Below are 22,921 nucleotides of genomic sequence, written 5' to 3' on the forward strand. Positions count from 1 at the left end.
AAGGTGCGACAGCCGTTTTGACCTGTTGCGGAAGGCATCTTTTAAGTAAATGGTTGTCTTTCAGTTTCCAGTTGCGTTTTTATGTAACTTTTGACGAACTGAAACTCAAGGTAAGCCGTGAATTCTTAATTATCTGCAACTCTGCAGCTTCATTTTTTGATGCAAAAAGATTTCAAACTATATGTTTCTTTTTTCTCCTTGCTTTTCAAGTTTGTGTGAACTAACATTAGAAAGAATGATAGCTGTTGGATATTAAGTTAGTGTAAATGGCAGTTACAGCCTTTTATCTTCTGAAATGGGAGTTTTGAAAGGATGTGAGGAGTTTAACGTGCTCAAAAAAACATTGGGAAGATACTTTGGCAATAATCCCAGCCATAGAGTTAACAAATCAGATGGAAAAGAAAAAAATAGTGTTCACTGCAGAACAAAGAGATGAGCTGATAGCATACTCCAAATCAATGGGAAACAGTCTTTTTAGTCCAACGATGAAACACATTGTCAGATCATTACCCTATCAGTTAGCAGAAAGAAATGGCTTATCACACAGCTTTGACAAAGAAACTTGTCTAGCACGGCAAGACTGGGCTACAGGATTTTAGCTGTTTGCCAATGACCTTGCAGCAGTGGTAACACCGGTTCCCGTCAGATCATCGAAGTTAAGCGCCGTCGGGTATGGCTAACACTTGGATCGGTGACCGTCCGGTCTAGCAAGCGCTGTTGCCAAGCGATGTGTACTCAGCCCTTTTGAAGTAAACTGAAGAGCTGCTTGATCGAGAAGTAGCGCGTCAGGTCACGAAAACTGACAACGGCCGGGAGAGCTGTATGCTGACCACATGCTCCTCCATATCCACATCCATTGACGCCTATAGTCTGAGGATGACACGGTGGTCGGTCAGAGAGATATTATGTTGTCTATTGGCAAGCTAGAAAATACATGTGATGTACGAATGATGGAATTCACTAAAGTAACAGTAACTATAACTTGTTAGCTAGCATTAAAAATGAGCACACATTTTTCAAAATGGGATTAAAATATTTTCTTATTGTTATCAATTATGTTAAAGATTCAATACTCCTTAGTCTAAATTGTTCGTGGAAGAACTTTATGTTTTAGTTTTGAGCTGATATAAGTAATAATTTCGAAGTTTATGGAATGCCAATTGCATTCTGCCCCACGGATGGGACAGTACAGGAAAAACGCCCGCATTTGATTAAAAAATTGTAAAAGTTACACAACGTACAGTTTTAAGTGATTTTCAAGTAAGGGATATTAGGTTATACCACAAAGCGACTTTTTAAACCTTCAGGAAGTGTTTTCGATGAACGAGATGCCAAGGCAAGGTTGGTACCTCGCGACGGAACGACAAGTAAGACTGGTCAATGTCAGAATCAACATCGAATGAGAGACGGGAGCGTAGACACGCCCAGAAGACTTCCAGCACGCCACTGCATCAGCTCGCCTACTTATGTCTAAGGGCAGCGCCGCTCTTGTAGTCGGCAATCATCGCCGAAGTCAACAGCAGCGTCTCTCTACCGAGACGGCGGTGGTACAATTGTATTACACAGAATTCTGCGTAAGAGCTTATAGTCAGTTCAAACGGTTCAAATGACTTTAAGCACTATGGGACTTAACACCTGAGGTCATCAGTCACCTAGACTCAAAACTACTTAAACCTAACTAACGTAAGGACATCACACACATCCGTGCCCGAGGCATGATTCGAACCTGCGACCGTAGCAGCAACGCGGTTCTGGACTGAAGCGCCTAGAACAGCTCAGCCACAACGGCCGGCTATAGTCACTTCTATTCTGTGATAAGAGGTTAGTATCTTACTCTGTATCAAGTGATACGTTAATATTCGGTAGCAGTAATAAATACTAGAGTGAACTAGGTTACTGAGCGGCATTCTGTGAAGCTCAGCGTAGAGTCTCGCTCCTGTCTGTGGCGCTCAGATCGAAACCAACGTTTCCCTATACGATCCGATGAAAGGCCACAAAGAGCTGCAGTTCTCCAGGTCTACACCGCTCCATCCCCTGAAACCAAGTTGGTGGGAGCTCTTGGCCGTGGCAAGAGGACTAACTAGTAGTTGTTGGAGAGTGGTCGTGGAGAACGAACCTGCTTCAGTAGTAATGGCAATTTATTTGTTCAACTGCTCCACCGAATTGAGAGCATTAGAGCTCATTCCTCGGATAGTAACAGATGTAAAGTCAAAGAGAAATGGCTGTGAACTCTATGCGACTTAACTACCTAACTAACCTAAGGACATCACACATATCCATGCCCGAGGGCAGGATTCGAACCTGTGACCGTAGCGGTCGCTCGGCTCCAGACTGTAGCGCCTAGAACCGCACGGCCACTCCGGGCGGCAAAGTCAAAGACAGTAATGCTAGTTACAAAGTCCATGTTTGGCGGTCGCTCAATCAGTATCAGAGGTCAAGCTTAAGAGGCGGAAAACCACAACGAGATCAATAGCCAGAGATCGAGATAGCAAAGTGCCATATAAAGAATAAGTATAAACACCACTTACGCTACAGGTAGCCAGCGGAGCACGTTACCGAGGCCAACAGGGAACTTTGTAGTTCGACCTGCCATGGGGGCGAAGAGGGCGCGATGGTGCACACGTTGAACGTATAAACCAATACGAATCGCGGACGATACTCAGAAACGACGCGAAAAAAGAGGGGGAGGGGCTGACTGGTCCGTCCGTTTACAATGGCTGGGAGTTAAAGAATATACATTAAAAATAGCTAGTAATAAAGGTGGAGCCTCCTATACTTATATAGGGTACACAATAAATAAAACTTGGTAGAAACATGTAAAAGTCATACCAGAGGGTGCTGAAAAGTAATGCCTCCGAATTTTTAATGTGAAAAATTTTAACGCTATTTAACTAAAACAAACGTTATTAACATTCCACATATTCGTACTTCACATCTGCAATGCTATTTTTGGGCTCCCGTACCTCAGTCGACAAAACTGGAACCCTTATAGGAGAACTTGGTTGCCCGCCCGTCTTTTAAGACACGTTCTTCTCAGGAACGTATGGACGCATGAAGCTGACATTAGTGCAGCATATCAACGTCTTCAGTCCCTTCCCAGCGTAAAAAAACGTACGTTTCTGAGTCCTATGCAGTCAAAAGATACGGCAATCTATGTCAAACATTATCATACATGCCAGCGCTTTCATCAAAACGTATAGGATACTTCTCTCCGTTGATCTACACTACTGGCCATTAAAATTGCTACACCATCAAGAATGGTTAACGGGTATTCATTGGACAAATATATTATACTAGAACTGACATGTGATTACATTTTCACGCAATTTGGATGCTAGATCCTGAGAAATCAGTACCCAGAACAACCACCTCTGGCCGTAATAACGGCCTTGAAACGCCTGTGCATTGAGTCAAACAGAGCTTGGATGGCGTGTACAGGTACAGCTGCCCATGCATCTTCAACGCGATACCACAGTTCATCAAGAGTAGGGACTGGCGTATTGTGACGAGCCAGTTGCTCGGCCACCATTGACCAGAAGTTTTCAAATGGTGAGAGACCTGGAAAATGTGCTGGCAGGGCAGCAGTCGAACATTTTCTGTATCCAGAATTCCCGTACAGGACCTGCAACATGCGGTCGTGCATTATCCTGCTGAAATGTAGGGTTTCGCAGGGATCGAATGAAGGGTGACATATCTGAAATGTAACGTCCACTGTTCAAAGTGAACAAGAGGTGACCGAGACGTGTAACCAATGGCACCCCATAGCATCACGCCGAGTGATACGCCAGTATGGCGATGACGAATACACGCTTCCAATGTGCGTTCACAGCGATGTCACCAAACACGGATGCGACATCATGATACTGTAAACAGAACCTGGATTCATACGAAAAAATGACGTTTTGCCTTTCGTGCACCCAGATTCGTCGCTGAGTACACCATCGTAGGCGCTCCTGTGATGCAGCGTGAAGGGTAACCGCAGCCATGGTCTCCGAGCTGATAGTCCATGCTGCTGCAAACGTCGTCGAACTGTTCGTGCACATGGTTGTTGTCTTGCAGACGTTCCCATCTGTTGACTCAGGGATCGAGATGTGCCTGCACGATCCCTTATTGGGATGCGTATAAGATCCATGTCATCTCGACTGCTAGTGATACGAGGCTGTTGGGATCCAGCACGGCGTTCCGTATTACCCTCCTGAACCCACCGATTCCATATTCTGCCAACAGTAATTGGATCTTGACCAACGCGGGCAGCAGTGTCGCGATACGATAAACCGCAATCGCGACAGGCTACAATCCGACCTTTATCAGATTCGGAAACGTGATGGCACGCATTTCCCCTCCTTACACGAAGCATCACAAAAACGTTTCACTAGGCACAAACTGCTGTTTGTATATGAGAAATCGGTTGGAAACTTTCCTCGTGTCAGAACGTTGTAGGTGTCACCACCGGCGCCATCTTGTGTGAATGCTCTGAAAAGCTAATCATTTGGCTATCACAGCATCTTCTTCCTGTCGGTTAAATTTCGCGTCTGTAGCACGTCATCTTCGTGGTGTAGCAATTGTAATGGCCAGTAGTCTACATTATGCTGAGAATTATTTCAGTTTATTTGCAGTGCGAGTAACGTAAAATTGAACATAAAGGCTCATGCGTCGCTCCAAAAATGCTATTTTTGGGCTCCCGTACTTCATTCGATAAAAGCGGAACCCTTATAGGAGAACTTGGTTGTCCGCCCGTCTTTTAAGACACCTTCTTCTCAGGAACGTATGGACGCATGATGCTGACATTAGTGCAGCATATCAACACCTTCAGTCCCTTGCCAGCGTCTGTGTCAAACATTTTCATACTCACGGACTCATTCATGAAAACGTATAGGATACTTCTCTCCGTTGATCTAGAATCGTGAAATTTGATAAGAAGCAACGTTTCATAGTGCAAGAAACGGAAATAATCAGAAAATAAAACTTCCTGGCAGATTAAAACTGTGTGCTGGACGGGGGCTCGAACTCGGTACCTTTGCCTTTCGCGGGCAAGTGCTCTATCAACTGAGATACCCAAGCACGTCTCACAGCTTTACTTCTGCCAGTATCTCGTCTCCTACCTTCCAAACTTTACAGAAGCTCTCCTGCTTACCTCGCTGAACTAGCTCTCCTGAAAGAAAGGATATTGCGGAGACATGGCTTAGCCACAGCCTGGGGAATGTTTCCAGAATGAGATTTTCACTCTGCAGCGGAGTGTGCGCTGATATGAAACTTCCTGACAGTTCTCCAAGGTAAGCAGGAGAGCCTCTGTAAAGTTTTGGAAGCTAGGAGACGAGATACTGGCAGAAGTAAAGCTGTGAGGACGGCGCGTGGGTAGTGCTTGGGTTGCTCAGTTGGTGCCGGCACGGTAGCTCAGCGTGTTCGGTCAGAGCCGGTTGGCCTCTGTAATAAAAAACTGAGTGGAAGGATCAAACACCGAACTTGAACATGAACAGGATGTCTTGCGACGTCCGCAACGACCAAACACAACGATCAATAACGAACAAAATGAAAAAAAAAATGGTAGAGCGGTTGCCCAGGAAAGGCAAAGGTCCCGAGTTCGAGTTTCGGGCGGCACACGGTTTTAATCTGCCAGGAAGTTTCATATCAGCGCACACTCCGCTGAAGAGCGAAAATCTCATTCTGGAATCAGTAAATAGTTGATTTTAATTACATTACACGAGAAAAGTACTTCTTTTATCGTTTCTTAACAGACTTCAAATTTATAAAAGGAAGCATTCTCTAAAGACCTGGAATTTCCGGCATCAGTATCTTACCAGTATCAGTGTCGATAACAGGCAAAAATCGTCGAGATTCTCGGTTCCTGGGATGGAGAAACTGTCTGTATACACTATTAAATTTGTACGGAAGTGTCAGAGCACGAGTCCTGCCCGCACCTGGCCAGTTTTTTCTAAGCGCTTGGCCATCTGGAGCTTCACTTTATTTATGGCCAAGTCCTACATAGACCGTAAATTTGGACGAAATCGGGGGGTGACGAGTAGGTGCGGTCCTCTGGAGCGCCACGGCGCAGCGCTGGCGCCTCCGGCAGACGCGGCCGGCGTGAGGCGTCCCGGCTGAGCTGGCAGCGGCCGGTCGAGACGAGACGGGACGAGATGCCTGCCGGGTTTCTTCTGGCCGCAGCTGCCCGCCTGCCTGCCTGCCAGTCCGGCGGCCTTTGTCCACGGCTGCTCGCTGCCTTTGGCACGCAAGCTGATCTGTTTCGAATTCTGCCCACCGGAGAATGTGGATGCTTCAGAAAGAGCACTGTCCTCGGGGCATCCCAGCACTCCCGTTCCCAATTAGCGGCGCCAGTTACAAATGGAACAGGGCCCCAATGCAAGATGTTCCTGACGTTCCCGAATTCAGTGTCAATCGAAGCGTTTGCCTATCAGATCCATTAGTAAAATATTCTCAGAAATATATCCGAGTGACGTAGTCATTGTTACTCCATATTTGTGTAATGTTATTTATAATCCGTCTTTTTATGACCGGTTTCAGTTCCTCTAGAACCATCTTCAGATCTGCAAGATGGTTCTAGAGGAACCGAAACCGTTCATGTGAATAAAAATTTTTTTTCAATCAAGACGGATTATAAATAACACTGGAAAAACCTGTGATTGCGGTTATCCCATCAGACATTATTTCTGTTTTTGCCATATTTATGTGTTTGATGGCCTGAGAAATTGTGATATGCAGGAACTGGTCGTAGTGTTTTTATTTATTTTATTTATTTTGCGTAGCCAAAGCGTAGACACTGCTACAATAAGAAAATATCTACCACAAAAACTCAGTATGTAAGAAGCTCAGTCCGATCAAAAATTATTGAAAAGAAGGCACTGAAAGAAGCGTCCATTTGTAGGTATTTAGTGTGTGACATCAGTTTGAATAACAATAAATATAGCAGAATACAATCAGTAAATTTCAGCACATACGTGAAACTATAAATAAAACCTTAAACAACAACACGAGGAAAGGTACAAAATTATAGTTTTACAAAACAGTTTTTGTGCCTGTCTTGGTCTATGGCAGCGACTCTCGAACTTGAGAAGTGAATAACAATATTAGCATACTACATCTACGTGATTACTCCGCTATTCACAATAAAGTGCCTGGCAGAGGGTTCAATCAACTACCTTCAAGCTGTCTCAAAAATGGTTCAAATTACTCTGAGATCATCAGTCTCCTAGAACGTAGAACCACTTAAACCTAACTAACCTAAGGACATCACACACATCCATGCCCGAGGCAAGATTCGTACCTGCGACCGTAGCAGTCGCCTTACGTAGGTGGGTGCCAACAGAATGTTTTCGCAAACGGAGGAGAAAACTGGTGATTGAAATTTCATGAGAAGACCCCGTCGCAACGAAAAACGCCTTTGTTTAAATGACTGCCACTCCACGTATCATGTCTGTGACACTATCTCCCCTATATCGCGATAATACAAAACGAGCTGCCCTTCTTTGTACTTTTTCTATGTCATCCGTCAGTCCCATCTGATGCAGATCCCGCACCGCATGCCAATACTCCAGAACAGGGCGGACAAGCGTGGTGTAAGCAACCTCTACCAGCTGAAATGAGATTTCTAAGATATGATAAAAGGTTTCTTATGAGAAGATCTTATAAGGAATGAGAATCCATTGAAAGACCGAGAAAAAAATGGTCTTGAAAATTTGAAGTGGAACAGGTGTGCCTTGAAGAAGAGGAGCAGTAGGAAGAAGAAGAAGAAGAAGAAGAAGAAGAAGAAGAAGGTTTCAGTCCTTAGGTTGCTTCAATGCCGTCTTTCACTCCTTCCTTTCCTACTCTAGTTCCAAGTTTGCATATCTACTTCGCCTACTAACGTTAGTAATTTGTGATGAAGTGTTAAGAGGTTTGACTGCTATTCAATTCTTCACCCTATTTTATTGTTATGTTTTACTCATTTAGTCGTTGTGGGTCTTCTAAGGGTCAGGTAAATGTCTGCTTCTCATTTAACCTTTCATGTGACACTGGTAAATATATATGCCACTAGTAAATAGCTGAAGCAATCCACTGTGATTCTTCGGTTTATTGGCTTAAATATTTACCATCCTGTACTCATGGGACTCCTAAAAATCCATAATAAATTGAGCAAGTTCATTCATTACTATCGCCAAAGAATACACACTGACACGTATTTCATTGGTATGCTGGAAACAACCCTTTGTCACTTGAAGGGTTAACTTCCGGTTTCTCCATTAATCTATCATTCGATCAATGTACTGTCGTCTCCGAACATTTGACCGCTGTGCTCCAGTGTCCTTCTGCCCTACATCTGTACTCGGTAAACCAATATACGGCAGAGCGTACTTAGCTTGTAATAACAGGTTAGGATTTATTAGCGTGCCGCTCCTGTATGGAGCGCGGGAAAACTGCTTGCTTGCAGTGCATTCTGTCGGCTGGTGAGTACTGACGTCATCCTTTAATATCTACTACACATTCCAAGTTTAATAAGTCACAGCTGCAAAATACTAACGCGAATTCTTTACAGACGAATGGAAAAACTGGTAGATGCGGACCTCGGGGAGGATCAGTTTGGATTCCGTAGAAATGTTGGAACACGTGAGGCAATACTGACCTTACGACTTATCTTAGAAGAAAGATTAAGAAAAGGGAAACCTACGTTTCTAGCATTTGTAGATTTGGAGAAAGCTTTTGACAATGTTTTTGGCACAACTTGACTAGAAGAAGGGATCGGTTGGTAGGACATGTTTTGAGGCATCAAGGGATCACAAATTTAGCATTGGAGGGCAGCGTGGAGGGTAAAAATCGTAGAGGGAGACCAAGAGATGAATACACTAAGCAGATTCAGAAGGATGTAGGTTGCAGTAGTTACTGGGAGATGAAGAAGCTTGCACAGGACAGAGTAGCATGGAGAGCTGCATCAAACCAGTCTCAGGACTGAAGACCACAACAACAACAACATTCCAAGAAAAAATTATTTGAAAACGCCATTACGCGAATCATTATGGCAATTCATCCAACAGTCCAATGTTTATGGGTCATTCTGTATCTCTATTTCCTAGTTTTCTTATTTTCTGATATATCGTAATTGAGTGCTTTATTTGTTCACTAAGGGGTCGTACGTGATAACAGCCAAAATTAGGAAAAATTTTTTTTGGCTCTTCTTTCTTTCTTCTTCTTCGCGGATGGATCACTTAGGACCACGCGTAATCAACATTTGTTGGCCTTCCTTTTCGCCCAGTATTCCTTCATAAACAACGAATGGGCTAGCTTTCGTTGCGTCGACCACGTATGTCGGTTAATTTTTCTCTCTTCTTCCTCAAAACCCCGTGTGTTTGTGATTTTTCTGATTTCATTTCTATCATGTAGATTGGGAGACCCTAATTCTCTCAGGTCTTTTTCTGTCTGTTTGTACCAGTTCGGTATTGTAGTTTTGTTCTTTAAAAATGTGTGGATTTCTTTCTAAGTGGCCCATGAATTGGATTCTCCTCATGCGCATTGTGTCCGTTATTTTGGAGATATTTTTATAGATTTCTGCATTGGGTTTTGGATAATGCACCCCATCTTTAGTTCTTGGTCCTAGGATTTTCCTCATTATCTTACGTTCTTTCATGTCGAATTCCTCTTTTAGTGTTCTGTGTTGAAGTTTTAGTATCTCAGAGCTTCGGGTCTAATTACTGTTGTATAGTGTCTTATTTTGCAGTTCCACGAGAGACTCTTTTTGTTGTAAAGGTTTTTTGTTAACTGAAACGCCGTCTCCATTTTCTGGACTCTTGATCTGACAGATTTCTTTTCGTTACAATTTTCTGCAATCCATTCACCTAAATATTTAAATTCTTTTACTCGAGAGATGAGATTATTACCAATTTTGAGGTCAGAAGGTTCATCTTTGATGTGTTGTTTTTTCGAATGAAATTTGTAATCCAATGTTTGCTGCCTGCTCTTGTAATAATTCTAGCTGTTTGTGTGCATCGGTAATGTCTTGTGCAATCAGTGCCATGTTATCAGAAAATGCCAAATAGTCTAATTCTATGCCCTTACGTCTTGGTCCCAGTCTGTGTGCTGGTGCACCTGCTTTTCTCCATTCTCTAACAACTTTTCCAAGAGCACAATTGAAGAGCACTGGGGACAGTACATCCCCTTGTCGTACTCCTGTGTCTATTTCAAATTCTGTGCTCAATTCCCCCATAAATTTTACTTTGGATTTGGTCTCCGTGAGTGTTTCTTTTATGATGTTTGTTGTCTTTTGATCTAGTCCAAATTCACTAATACTTCAAAAAGTGATTCTCGGTCTATACTGTCATATGCTTTTTTAAAGTCGAAAAACGTGATGACATAACTTTTGCTTGAAGTACTATGTAAATATTTCATAGAGTTTTTCAAGTTAAGGATTTGTTCAACGTATGATCGACCTTTTCTGAACCCACCTTGGTATTCGCCTAGTTTTGAATCCAGCTGAGGTTCTGCGCGGTTTAGTAGGGCTTTAGACAGAATTTTGTATGTTATTGACAATAAAGAGATTCCACGATAGTTGTTGGGGTCTGTTTTACTTCCTTTTTTGTACAGAGGATTGCAGTCTTCCAATCTGTGGGGATTTTTTTAGTTTTCCAGATTTCATGCATAATTTCTTTCAGTTTTGCAATTCATTTATTACGCAGTACTGAAATTTCAGTTCCTGAATATTTCGTTCCAACTCCACTCCTAAGTGTAATAAAAATAATGACTGGCAAAAGCTTGCACGGATTCACCCACTTCCCCACTTCCTTGGGAATGTTCCCTCATATTATTTCTTCTTGCAGCGTTTTATTCCAGTTTTATAAAATCATAATGTCGGGAATGTTTGTATAGTACATCGTGAAGGCTGTGGAATGGCATCTGTGCCACTGATTTTGTATTCTTTGGTTTATCGCGTTTGTTGACAAGTGGATTAACGTTTAAGAAAGTTGTGTGTAGATCAATTATTACAATCTGCAACATGCCTCGTTCCAGTATAGTGTTTAGAAAGCAATTTTCAACCTCAAAACAAATTTCACTACTACCACAGACACCTTATTCAGCAGATATCGCTCTGTGCGACTTTTTTCTATTTCCAAGAATCAAGGGACACCATTTTCAAACAACACAAGATGTCAAAAAGCTGTGACGAGGGTCTTGGAGGATATTACAATAGATGAGTTCCAGAAATGCAACCATCAATGGCAGAAGCGCTGGAAAAAACTGTGTGCAATCAGAAGGAAACTGCTTTAAAGGAGACGACACTAAACTTGATTAAAAGGTAAGGAACATTTTTTTTCACATGAGTCTCATTACTTTATTGTCTCACCTCGTATACCCTCCACTCCTAGCACTGCCACCTGCCGTCTGTAAGTGGTTGCTGCGCGTTAACGTCGAACGTAGGTGATGGATACATTATTGTGACTGGACCGTGTATTAATACTACTTAAATCTATGAACCCTTGGATCCAGAAAAAAGTTATGTTTACAAGGAAATAAACGAAGTAGAAGGAAGAGAAACACGAAGTACCAGAAGTTGAGCATCTATTACTGGATACAATTAGTGACACTTGATATTAAAGTGAGCAAGTTCCAATGTTTCAGTCGACCTAGGACACGCTGATCTAGAGGAAATGTTTGCAAATCTGTCACGTGTATTGGATCACCGGTGACAAAGTGCTGTCGCAGTACAGCAGGGTGGGACGACGAATTTGGGAGAGTCCATTATTAGAGCGGAGCGATGCCATACTTAGAGTTCAGCGGTGAGAAGGTGGTGGTGTGCCATAGCTGGTGATGATCTGTCTTAGGTGGCCGTCCGAAGAGATCTGACTTGTGCTTGTTCTACGTCTTGCTGGATGGCCATTTTCGTAGTCATCCAGTCGACTGATTTCGTGGCCCGTGGTAACGTGGCGAAGTTACCGCCACTGGTGGCACGTCTACTAAACTCCGCCGTCGACACGTCTACCCCTGTTGATGGCAAAGATATGAGATTTATTATCATACAGGACGAAATAGATATAATCTTTGTTTTTGTGGTAGATCATCCAATACCGTCTTCTAATGCAGTTATTTGGTATTATGGATTTGTATTGTTTGCCCAGGTACGCGTGACGATGAAGAGCGTCACACACATCTTCCCCTGTTTGACGGGGTTGACGAACATACAACATTCTAAAATGGCAAAGGATCACGTGTAGATCTTGTTTCCCAAAGGCGAGATTGCCTATTACGTGATCCAACAGGTCCTTCCGTTTTTCGGGTGGCTGAAATATACATTTAATATTATGTCTGCCGAGAATTACTCGAATTCTCGAAAAAATACCGCCAAAGTATAGAAGGTATGCTGTGATTGTGGGTGCCACTTTTTCTTCATTTTGTTCGCAGTCTGGACTCATTTTCGCTGGAATATGCGATGTACTTGTTTTTGAGAAGAACAGTCCTGGTGGCATGCTGTCCTCAGGTGTTGAAGCTGACTTTTCAGGCTGCTAAGATAGGAGACGAAACGAACTCTGTGAATCAGAGCGCGCAGTACTCTGTTACGCTGAATCTCTTATAAACACCTTACTTTTCTCATACCATCTACTGCCATAATCTCTTTCCATCATATTTAACAGTCTTACCCAATTATTTCTTGCTCTCCATTTGGACCAGTCAGCTTCCTCTCGTCACTGTTTCCTTTTGTCACAAGTTTCTGTTAGAAGTCACTAGTTAAATTTGACAAGAGCGTAATAAGGAAGTTGCCTTATGTTAATAAGACTGACATATCTTAAATTCTTCATACGAATTTCCGTACATATCTAAATTAAAACTCTATCTGAACAGGCCATGAAGGCCCAACGGAACCGACCGGCCGCCGTGTCATCCTCAGCCCACAGGCGTCACCGGATACGGAGGGGCATGTGGTCAGCACACCGCTCTCTCGGCCGAATGTCAATTTGAGAGACCGTAGCCGCTACCTTTCCGTCAAGTAGCTCCTCAGTTTGCCTCACAAGGGCTGAGTGGACCCACTTGCCAACAGCGCTCGGCATACCGAGCTGTCACCCATCCAAGTGTTAACCCAGCCCCACAGCGCTTAACTTCGGTGATCTGACGGAAACCGGTGTTACCACTGCGACAAGGCCGTTGGCCATACTATAAATATAATAATAATAATTGTTATTATAATAATAATTATTATTATCATTACTCTCCGTTACTCAAGGCTGCACTCGAATATCTGTACTTTTGTTGCGACGAGTGATGGTCAGTAAGTTAGCTAACGTATACTGTATGTGCAGCTGCCCTCACGTGTCTGCCTGTTTGGGTTTGTGATGTTGCCCCCTTCTCCCCCCTCCCCTCCTCTCCCCCCCTCCCACCCTGCCTCCCAAGCTGTTCCAATGGATGACACGTCGGCATGCGCTGCGTCGCTGCCGAACAGCGCCTACAGAGGGGTGTGCGCAGAAGCGCGCATCTATACTTCGTGCTGTTGAACTGGATGTACATGATACAACACGAAACTTCCTGGAGGAGTAAAACTGTGTGCCGGACCGAGACTTGAACTCGGGAACTTCGTCTTGCACGGGCAAGTGCTCTACCATCTGAGCTACCCAAGCCCGACTCACGACCCGTCCTCACAGCTTTTACTTCCGCCAGTACCTCGTTTCACACAGTTTTAATCTGCCAAAAAGTTTCATATCAGCGCACACTCCGCTGCAGACTGAAAATTTTATTCATGATACAACACGTACATTATGCTACAAATAGTGTGGAAATTTGATTTAAATACACTGAAGATTATATAAGCATTGTATTAGTTACATTGAATCGTATCAAGTAGCACACTTGAACCAATAAAATCATTTTCTTAAATATGGTCAAGATCAAAAAGTCAAAGAGTAATTTTTTTTATCAAAGAGTAAATTTTTTTCCCCAATACTCGTAATATTGTTGTAATCAGTCTTGTACTATATACTTTCTGAAGTAGTCTGTTCTTCCTCTGAGTACAACCTATCACCATAGCAGATTTCATCTGAATCAGTTCAGTGGGTTACCTGCCAAAACCTAACAGACAGAGTTACTTTCTCATTTGTAATATTAGCATGAATAAAAATTTCAACTACGGTATCTTTTTTTACGGATCCACCATTGATTAAATAAAGCCTATACGGTGCTCCAAGCTATGCTCAGATTACCTGTGAAACTCCTGTTTAAGCACACAGATACGATTGTTTTGGATAAACCTTTAAACTACGATATATTTTTTGTGATCCTATTTTGATTACATGACGCCTATACGGTGCCCCAAGCTACGGTCAAGTTGTCTGTGAAAACTCCATGAGAAATGGTCTAGTAGTTTTAAAGACGAGCGTTTTAAAATATACAAACGAGACATATTTTTCTGTGTCCGATTCTGATAAACTCTACCGTGAACGATGCTATGCTCAAGTTACCTGTGAAAACTCCATGAGAATTTTTCCATTAGTTTTGGAAAAGCGTGTTCAAACAAACAGACAGACACACAGCTTTACAGGGTTATCATTAGTATAGATTATTGTCACCATTATGATTCTAACGATGACTAAAGATGTCTCGTTAGGCGTACAAGATCTAAAAGCTCTAATTTTAACATTGAAATGAATGAATGAAATAATGAAAGATAGTATTTTATAAACAGACACCATTTGCTGCATGCAGTCAGCTCTATGCATATGGGATCATTAGATGATATAACGCTCCATCATTGTTTACGATTTTCGGTACCTAGCATGTCGCCTCCAGCCAACAATCAACCAGACGCATTCCGTGGCAGAATGCGAAAAGCCATTCACGTTATTGTTGTCTGTGGAATATTTACGAGTGGGTGCTAGAATTCCTCTAACACTCACGTTAGTAATGAGGAGCTTCGTAAAGTAACGATAAGGAAGTTCTGTTCTACCGCAGGCCAGGCTACAGAGAGGATGAGCAGCGAATTCCTCGGCGCATAAATCGCCTGAAAGCTCCGGCAGATTACTTCCAGGTTTTTACGCAACGCGGCCCTTCCATTAAAGGAAACACTAGGAGGCGTGTCACGTAGCGTGTAACGACGCCAAAATACACCGGCGGGTCCCGTTGCCTGCTCGGGCACGCCACTAAGCCGAGATGGGAAACCCGATACCATGCCGGCTCCTAAGCCCAGCTGTGACGCAATCCGCTAAAACCTGGAGCCGCCCATTGGTTTTAAGCCTTATCTCTGGTCTTTAACTCTGAAGCGCTAATTACCCCAAGGACATGAATTCATATTTTGGCGCTGCCAGACAGCTATGTTCAGTTTTTACTCCCATGAGTCGATAGGTAAATTTTAGCCGTTGTGTGGCGGTAGAGGTACGCCAAAAGGCTGCACCCGTCTATTCGATGTTCCGCATACACTTTAACCGCCAGAACGAAAAAAGAATCTTTTCAATGAAGTAGCTGCCTCGTTTGGGATTAGGTTGAACCAATTTTATACCGGGTCATTAAGAATTATGCAGTTAACGTGCGACTAATGGAGAAGTGCGATGTGTTCTCGGAAAACTCCAGTTGCGAATAAAAACAGGTTGTGAGAACTCTGGGGAACGACTAATGCTTGTTTCTTTTTCCACTGGTCACATTATAGCAAAGAGAGAGTTAGAGGGGATGGTGAGGGGGGAGGAAGGAGAAGAGTGGAAAAGATACTTACTTCTAACTTATTACGTATATCCCCCTAAATGCGCAAAATGACTTCATTTCCCACTTCGCTGCAGATGTGATTCCCACGTGCAGACGGGCTGACAGCAGCCATACCGTGATCAGAATCCGATAGTAATTCAGAAACTGAACTCGAATCCGAGAATGGAAGCATCAATGTCTACAGTCAGGTTCTGCTGGAGATGACTTTTATACACTGAAGAGCCAAAGGACCTGGTAGACCTGCCTAATAGCGTGTAGAGCCCCCGCGAGCACGCAGAAGTGCCGCAACACGACGTTGCATGGACTCGACTAATATCTGAAGTAGTGCTGGAGGAACTGACACCATGAATCGTGTAGGGAAAGAGTACGAGGGGGTGGAGATCTCTTCTAAACAGCACGTTGCAAGGTATCCCAGATATGCTCAATAACGTTCATGTCTGAGGAGTTTGGTGTCAGCGGAAGTGTTTAAACTCAAGAAGAGTGTTCCTGGAGCCACTCTATAGCAATTTTGGAAGTGTTGGGTGTCACATTGTCATGCTGGAGTTGCCCAAGTCCGTCGGAATGCACACTGGTCATGAATTGATGCAGGTGATCAGACAGGATGATTACGTACATGTCACCTGTCATAGTCGTATCATGGGACCCATATCACTCCAACTGCACACGCCCCACACCATTACAGAGCCTCTATCACCTTGAACAGTTCCCTGCTGATTAGCAGGGTCCATGGATTCATGAGGTTGTCTCCATACCCGTACATGTCCATACACTCGAGACAATTTGAAACGCGACTTGTCTGACCAGGCAACATGTTTTCAGTGATTAACAGTCCAATGTCGCTGTTGACGGCCCCAGGCGTGGCGTAAAGATTTGTGTCGTGTGGTCATCAAAGTTACACGAATGGGACTTTGGCTCCGAAATCCCATAGAGATAATGTTTCGTTGAATGGTTCGCACGCTGACATTTGTTGATAGCCCAGCACTGAAATCTGCAACAATTTGCGGAAGGGTAGCACTTCTGTCACGTTGAACAATTCTCTTCAGTTTTCGTTGGTCCTGTACTTGTACGATCTTTTTCCAGCCGCAGCGATGTCGGAGAATTGATGTTCTACCGGATTCCTAATATTCAGGGTACACTTGTGAAATGGTCATACAGGAAGATACAAAATTTTGAAAAACACAGCCCTCAGTCGCGAACACAATTAATTTGTAACCTAGGTTTCGGTGTCACAAGGGACACCGTCGTCTGACAAAATTAAAACTAAAAGTTACAGCATAACGTACCAACATATACGAAAGCTGCGTGTGATCATTGCTTGTACAGCCCTCTCGCAGTGCCCGGAGCAAGTATGGTGGGTCTGACACACCGGTGTCAATGTGTTCTTTTTTCCATTTCCAGGAGTGTAGATTTAGTGGTAGAAATGTCGATGATGACGGTAGCAATATTGGCAGTAACAACAGTGACAATAATAGACACAGTAATTTTTGCTGTGTTTTTAACCGTACAGTCATGGCGAATTAACTTAAAGTCAATGTACAGGCTTTGGGCAAAAATATGGAATCCTTGAGCAAAAATGTAGATGCTGGCCGAGCCTGTACGTGGCGCTGTTGTATTTCGCCACGAACGGCACCTGTGCGATGTCCTCATTACGTCGCTAGTGTCAGTCGTAATGTCAACCGTATTCTGTGTGCTGTGAGTGCGTTATGACGATGGGCAAATTGTTGGTGCTTGTTCGCTTGCAACCAACCAACCAAGTTTTCGGCGACTCACTGACGAATATCTATACCGTATACAGGTAAAGCGTAAAAACATCTTTCTCTAAATCATAACACGAACGAAAGTGTGTGTTGAATAATCGTCGCAGACGGTCATAGAACAACAAAAGAAATATAACTGTTGACAGAAATTAGTACCTAATTTAGAATACGAAAGGTATGTCAACCGGAAAAATAGAGTTACTCAGAAGGACAATTTAAATAAAGATGTGGTCCACAGGACTGTGTTAGAATACTTGGAGGGTTGTCCAGAAAGTAATGCACCGCATTTTTTTTCTCAGCCGAAAACAATGCTACGAATGCGAAACGTTACGTATGTATGATGTGGAGTCTTCTGAGTGAGCGCGCCAAGTTTCCGCCACTTCTGACGGATAGCGTAGCTGCAGGACAGTTTCAAAATGGCGTCTGTAGGTGATGTAAGTTACAAGCAACGTGCCGTCATTGAATTTCTCACTGCAGAGAAAGAAACTGTGGGGAATATTCACAAACGCTTGTGCAAAGTGTACGGAGCATCTGCTGTCGGTAGAAGTACAGTTAGTCGCTGGGCACGGAGCGTGAGGTCATCAGAAGACGGTTAGGCGGAGCTCCACCATTTGCAGCGGTCGGGGAGATCATCCATGGCTGCAGCGGCCTGATACTGTCATTCGCAAGGACAGACGCATTACGACTTCGCAGTCATTTTGAAGAGGATGAGGAGGTGATTCACACAGTGAAGCACTGGCTGCGCCACCAGTACAAGGATTGGTACCGACAGGGCATACCGGCCCTTGTTACGGCTGGAGGAAGGTCACAGAACGGGATGGAGATTACGTCGAAAAATAGGGTGTGTAGATAAAACACCATTCTTTCGTGTGTGTAATTCTCATTATGTTTAATAAGGAATTGTTGACGGAAAAATGCGGTGCATTACTTTCTAGGCAACCCTCGTACATTCTCGGAGGTCGTACTATGATTGCTGCACACTAGTAACTAACGATGGAAATTCTACAGAGCGATATGTGCATGAATCTGCTGCCAAAGTTGAAAGCATGTTGAACTTCCGGCTGCAAATAAGTATATGAAATGAAGGTTACAGTTACTGAACATAGTTATGAAAACGTTACCTTTGCTTACTGTTCGCTTCGCTGTTGTGGCTGGGTATCATTATTCTTAGAATCTGCAAGTGGCAGCTGAAGTGGCTACAAAATCAATAATTGGGTCAGTACCAACAACTCATCTCTGTCTGCCTGTAAGTTCATTTCAGCCAATGAAAGCCTCTGGTCCCAGGCAAGCAGTAGTTTCGAAGACGAGGTCTGGCAGTGAAGGCGGGAAGTACCTAAGTCGAAATCTGAAAGAAAACTTTCTGCAGGACGTTTCCAACAACGAAAAGTTTGAGCTAGCTCTGAGTTTTCGGCGCTGCGTAATTTTGTCTGCAAACTAATTCTTGTGAGTGCCTGCTAGTGACATCCAGAATAAAATTTTCACTCTGCAACCGAACGCGCGCTGATACGATACTTCCTGGCATATTTAAACTGTGTGCCAGACCGAGAGTCGAACTCGAGACCTTCGTTTCTCTTGGGCAAGTGCTCTGCCGACTGAGCTACCCAAACACGAGTCACGGAGCGGCCCTCACACCCTGGCTTCCGTCAGTACTCGACTCATACCTTCTGAAAACAGTATTAATCTGCCAGGAAGTTTCACACTCCACTGCAGGGTAAAAATTTCGTGCCGCGCTTGGTAGCCGCTCAGTCTAGGGCGTCTTGTCGCGATTCGGGCGGCTGCCCCCGTTGGACGTTCGAGTCCTCCCTCGGGCGTGGGTTAGATTAAGTGGTGCGTAAGTCTAGAAACCGATGTCCTCAGCAGTTTGGTCCCATAGAAGCTTACAACAAATTTACAAAATTTACAAAAAATTTCGTTCTGGAAATATCCCCCAGGCTGTGGCTCAATAATGTCTCCGCAGTATCCTTTCTTCCTCGAGTGCTAATCGTGTTAGTTTCGCAGGAGAACTTCTCTGGAGGTTGAATGTAGGGGAAGAGTATTAGTGGAAGTAAAGGTGTGAGGATGGGTCGTGAGTCGTGCTTGGGTCGCTCAAACAGTAGAGCGCTTGCCTGTGAAAGCCGAAGGCCTCGATTTCGAGTCTCGTTCCGGCATACAGATTTACTCTGCTAGGAAGTTTCAAACCAGTGAGATGTTGTGGTATCGCGCGCTATCGCCACCACGTCGCACGGGTCAACGTCCATCAGTTTAACATTGTCCCATGAGAGTCCACTGCCAAGCTGCGACCGGCTCCGAGACAACCTCTTCAGCCAGCGCTGCTATGGAGCCGACTTAATAGGACGCCAGAGCACAGTGCAATCAGTCTGCTAGTTCTCCATGGCGAATCGAAGCGTTGTCAGTTAGCCTCCCTCAAGGACCCACTTTGGATTGTGCTCTGAACCTGCTGATTTTCAGGTTTAGTAAGAGAATTTACTAAACACTACATGTGCATCTTATTATTTGTCTCTTTGTCCTAGAATCCATCAACTCCATGGCATCCACTCCTAGGACGACCAAACATATGTTGTCTTACAAGACACGAGTTTCTCTTCCTTCCTCAAATTCCTGCTGGTTAACCGGTTGAAAAACCTGTTAGTCTTGGGGCTGCAAAATGTGTCTGATTTACTCCCACCGTCTGTCTAACTGGCCACTACTGTTGGATTTCTGTAAGCACAGTCGCACTCTCTACTCCCATTCTTAGATTATTTATGTGAACCAACAACGGTTCAGTAAACATCCGGTTCGGCATCCACCAGTTGGGTTCAAAAAATGGCCCTGAGCACTATGGGACTTCTAAGGTCATCAGTCCCCTAGAACTTAGACCTACTTAAACATAACTAACCTAAGCACAACACACACATCCATGCCCGAGGCAGGATTCGAACTTGCGACCGTAGCGGTCGCGCGGTTCCAGACTTTAGCGCCTAGAACCGCTCGGTCATCCCGGCAGGTCCAGTTGGGTATCGGCTTTTCACCCACTACAAAGAAGTCTCAAGTTCGTGCTCTCATTCCACTTCTTGAAAAGTTACTTAACAGCCCACGACTTCGGCAAAGTTCGACTTTCCGCTGTTTCTCTGTAGAACAATATTTCTTCCAGGACTCTGGCCATTAAACGGAACACACGCCCTGCCCTGGACACTGTTTACTAAAAACAAACTCTGTCGTCGGACACGTCCCAGAGATGTACTCTGCACTGACTGACTCCAGACGCTCGGTGTCATGAAGCTTTATTTTCTTATTCCCACTCAATAAAATAAAGCACTGTCCGACTTTTACTTGCCTCACATTTCCCGTCACTCAGGGAGGCGAGTTCCGTTTCTACGAATGGCGCTAGGGTCGGACTACCTTGGGTTTTATAGCCTACAGAACACCCATCATCCTCAGCGATGCTCAGCCTCCTTCCACAGCGGCTTCTCACTTGGCTACATATGAAATTTCGCATAAGATATCAAAATCTGAGTAGTTATGTTCGGTAATTCTTTAATCTTTCTCGCCGATCTGTCGCCATCTTGGGGTGTCGGGTATCCTGCTGAATAACAGCGTATTTATTTGCACGATATTTCGACTCGATATCTACGTTAGGTGCTACCTGAGACTGTTCCTCAAGTGCAATGGTCCAGCGTTCATAGCTACAATCTTTCCCTCCACGGTCAGTTCCAAGCGTTTTGTGTACCGTCCGCTCCTGCTACCGGCGTGCTTTGGCACTCCCCCTTCAGTCTGGTGCACCTTTCTGTGCACTGGCGCTCCCTTTTCGGTCTGGCGTGTTTCCAGGTGTTTCCTCTGCGGTCTTATGCCACTAGAAACGTTCTTAGGTATTCCCTCTTTGGTACAGTGCGCTGGGCCGAGCGCTGGCGTTTCGTCTTTGGCCCAATGCACCAGTCTGCACGATAACTCTCCGTTTTCGGCCGGGTGCGATTCTAGGTGTTTCTTTAGCGATCGGCTCCCGCTAGACGCGTCCAGCAACGTTCCATCTTCGGTCCGGTACGCCTGCTGCTATGTCTGCGGTTCGTTCCCTAGTATCCACACCCTCAGTTCTTCTTTTTGTGGACTTCTGTCGCTGTCCTCGTTGAGTTTTCAGCGGCTCTCAGGCTCTGCTGAGTGGGTACCCAGTGTCAAGATTCACGACGTTTTCTATCTGCTTTATCTTTATAGAGTCTCAGGGTTCCAGTATCTGGCGGTCTGGGCCAGAACCGTTATTTCATCATAATTTATGTAATGAGTAAGTTCCAGACTGTTCAGCACTGCCTGATTTAACTGCCTGTCTTAGTCGGTTGTGTCTCTGATATTCTTTGCATCTGATGCCCACTGTTCTAGTTGTGTGGCCAATGTACAGCATGTCAGACTGGCAGTGTTTATTACAAATTCCTGGTTTTCGTAATCCCAGGTCAGCTGTCATATTTACCAATAGTTTTCTTATTTTGGTAGGCGGATAGAACACACCCTTGACACTATACTTGGGGAGAATAATGATGATTCTGGCACAAACAGGTGCTGCATAAGAAAGATATGCCGTAGTCTGCCTCATTTTGCTCTTCGTCTAGATCGTTTTGTGGAGCGGGTGGTTGAAGGGCCTTCTGAATCTGTTTGGCCGTGTATCCATTGTCGCAGAATACGGAGCGTGTTGACAGTCACTTCATTATCTGACCGGGGTTAACTTACTCCAATTTAATTTGTCTCTCTGTTATGAGATTTGAGCAAGTTATGGGACAGATCAGTTAAAACGGTCGCGTAACAAAACAAAGCGATAGTGCCATCTTGATAGCTACATTTTTATGGACTATGCCTTTTTAACATATAGAAGACAACAGGTCTGTGCTCTTGTTTTTGTTGTGGTCTTCAGTCCTGAGACTGGTTTGATGCAGCTCTCCATGCTACCCTATCCTGTGCAAGTTTCTTCATCTCCCAGTACCTACTGCAGCCTACATCCTTCTGAATCTGCTTAGTGTATTCATCTGTTGGCATAACCATACAGTGAGGCTGCATGCCCTCGGAAAAAAATTACGGCCGTAGTTTCCCCTTGCTTTCAGCCGTTCGCAGTACCAGCACAGCAAGGCTGTTTTTGTTAGTGTTACAAGGCCAGATCAGTGAATCATCCAGACTGTTGCCCCTGCAACTACTGAAAAGGCTGCTGCCCCTCTTCAGGAACTAAACGTTTGTTTGTCCTTTCAACAGATACACCTCCGTTGTGGTTGCACCTACGGTACGCCTACCTGTATCGCTGAGGCACGCAAGCCTCCCCACCAACTGCAAGGTCCATGGTTCATGGATGATACTTGGATTTCACAAAACCATACGAATAAATATATTCTGCACGATTCCCGCGGAAATGGTGGCTTGAAAGTACCGACAGAAATTTTTGTATGTTGTATATCTGAATCGGTGTTCTGGGTGATGGACGCAGTGGTGAAGAATCTGGTATAAATGCAAACAAAAAATTTTCGGCAGTGAGGAATATTCTCGGTCCTGTTAAGCCG

At 44.2% G+C, this 22,921-nt stretch overlaps 1 protein-coding gene and 1 pseudogene across 2 annotated transcripts in view; one reads left to right on the forward strand and one right to left on the reverse strand.

Annotated features, from left to right (window-relative positions):
* The window catches only part of LOC126341133 (epidermal growth factor-like protein 8), a 773,192-nt gene that overhangs the window by 69,200 nt on the left and 681,071 nt on the right, over positions 1 to 22,921 (forward strand). The window lies entirely within an intron of this gene.
* Positions 13,004 to 13,121, reverse strand: LOC126291202 (5S ribosomal RNA; annotated as a pseudogene).

Source organism: Schistocerca gregaria, chromosome 1 (genome assembly GCF_023897955.1).
Source record: "Schistocerca gregaria isolate iqSchGreg1 chromosome 1, iqSchGreg1.2, whole genome shotgun sequence".
Taxonomy (NCBI): Eukaryota; Metazoa; Arthropoda; class Insecta; order Orthoptera; family Acrididae; genus Schistocerca; species Schistocerca gregaria.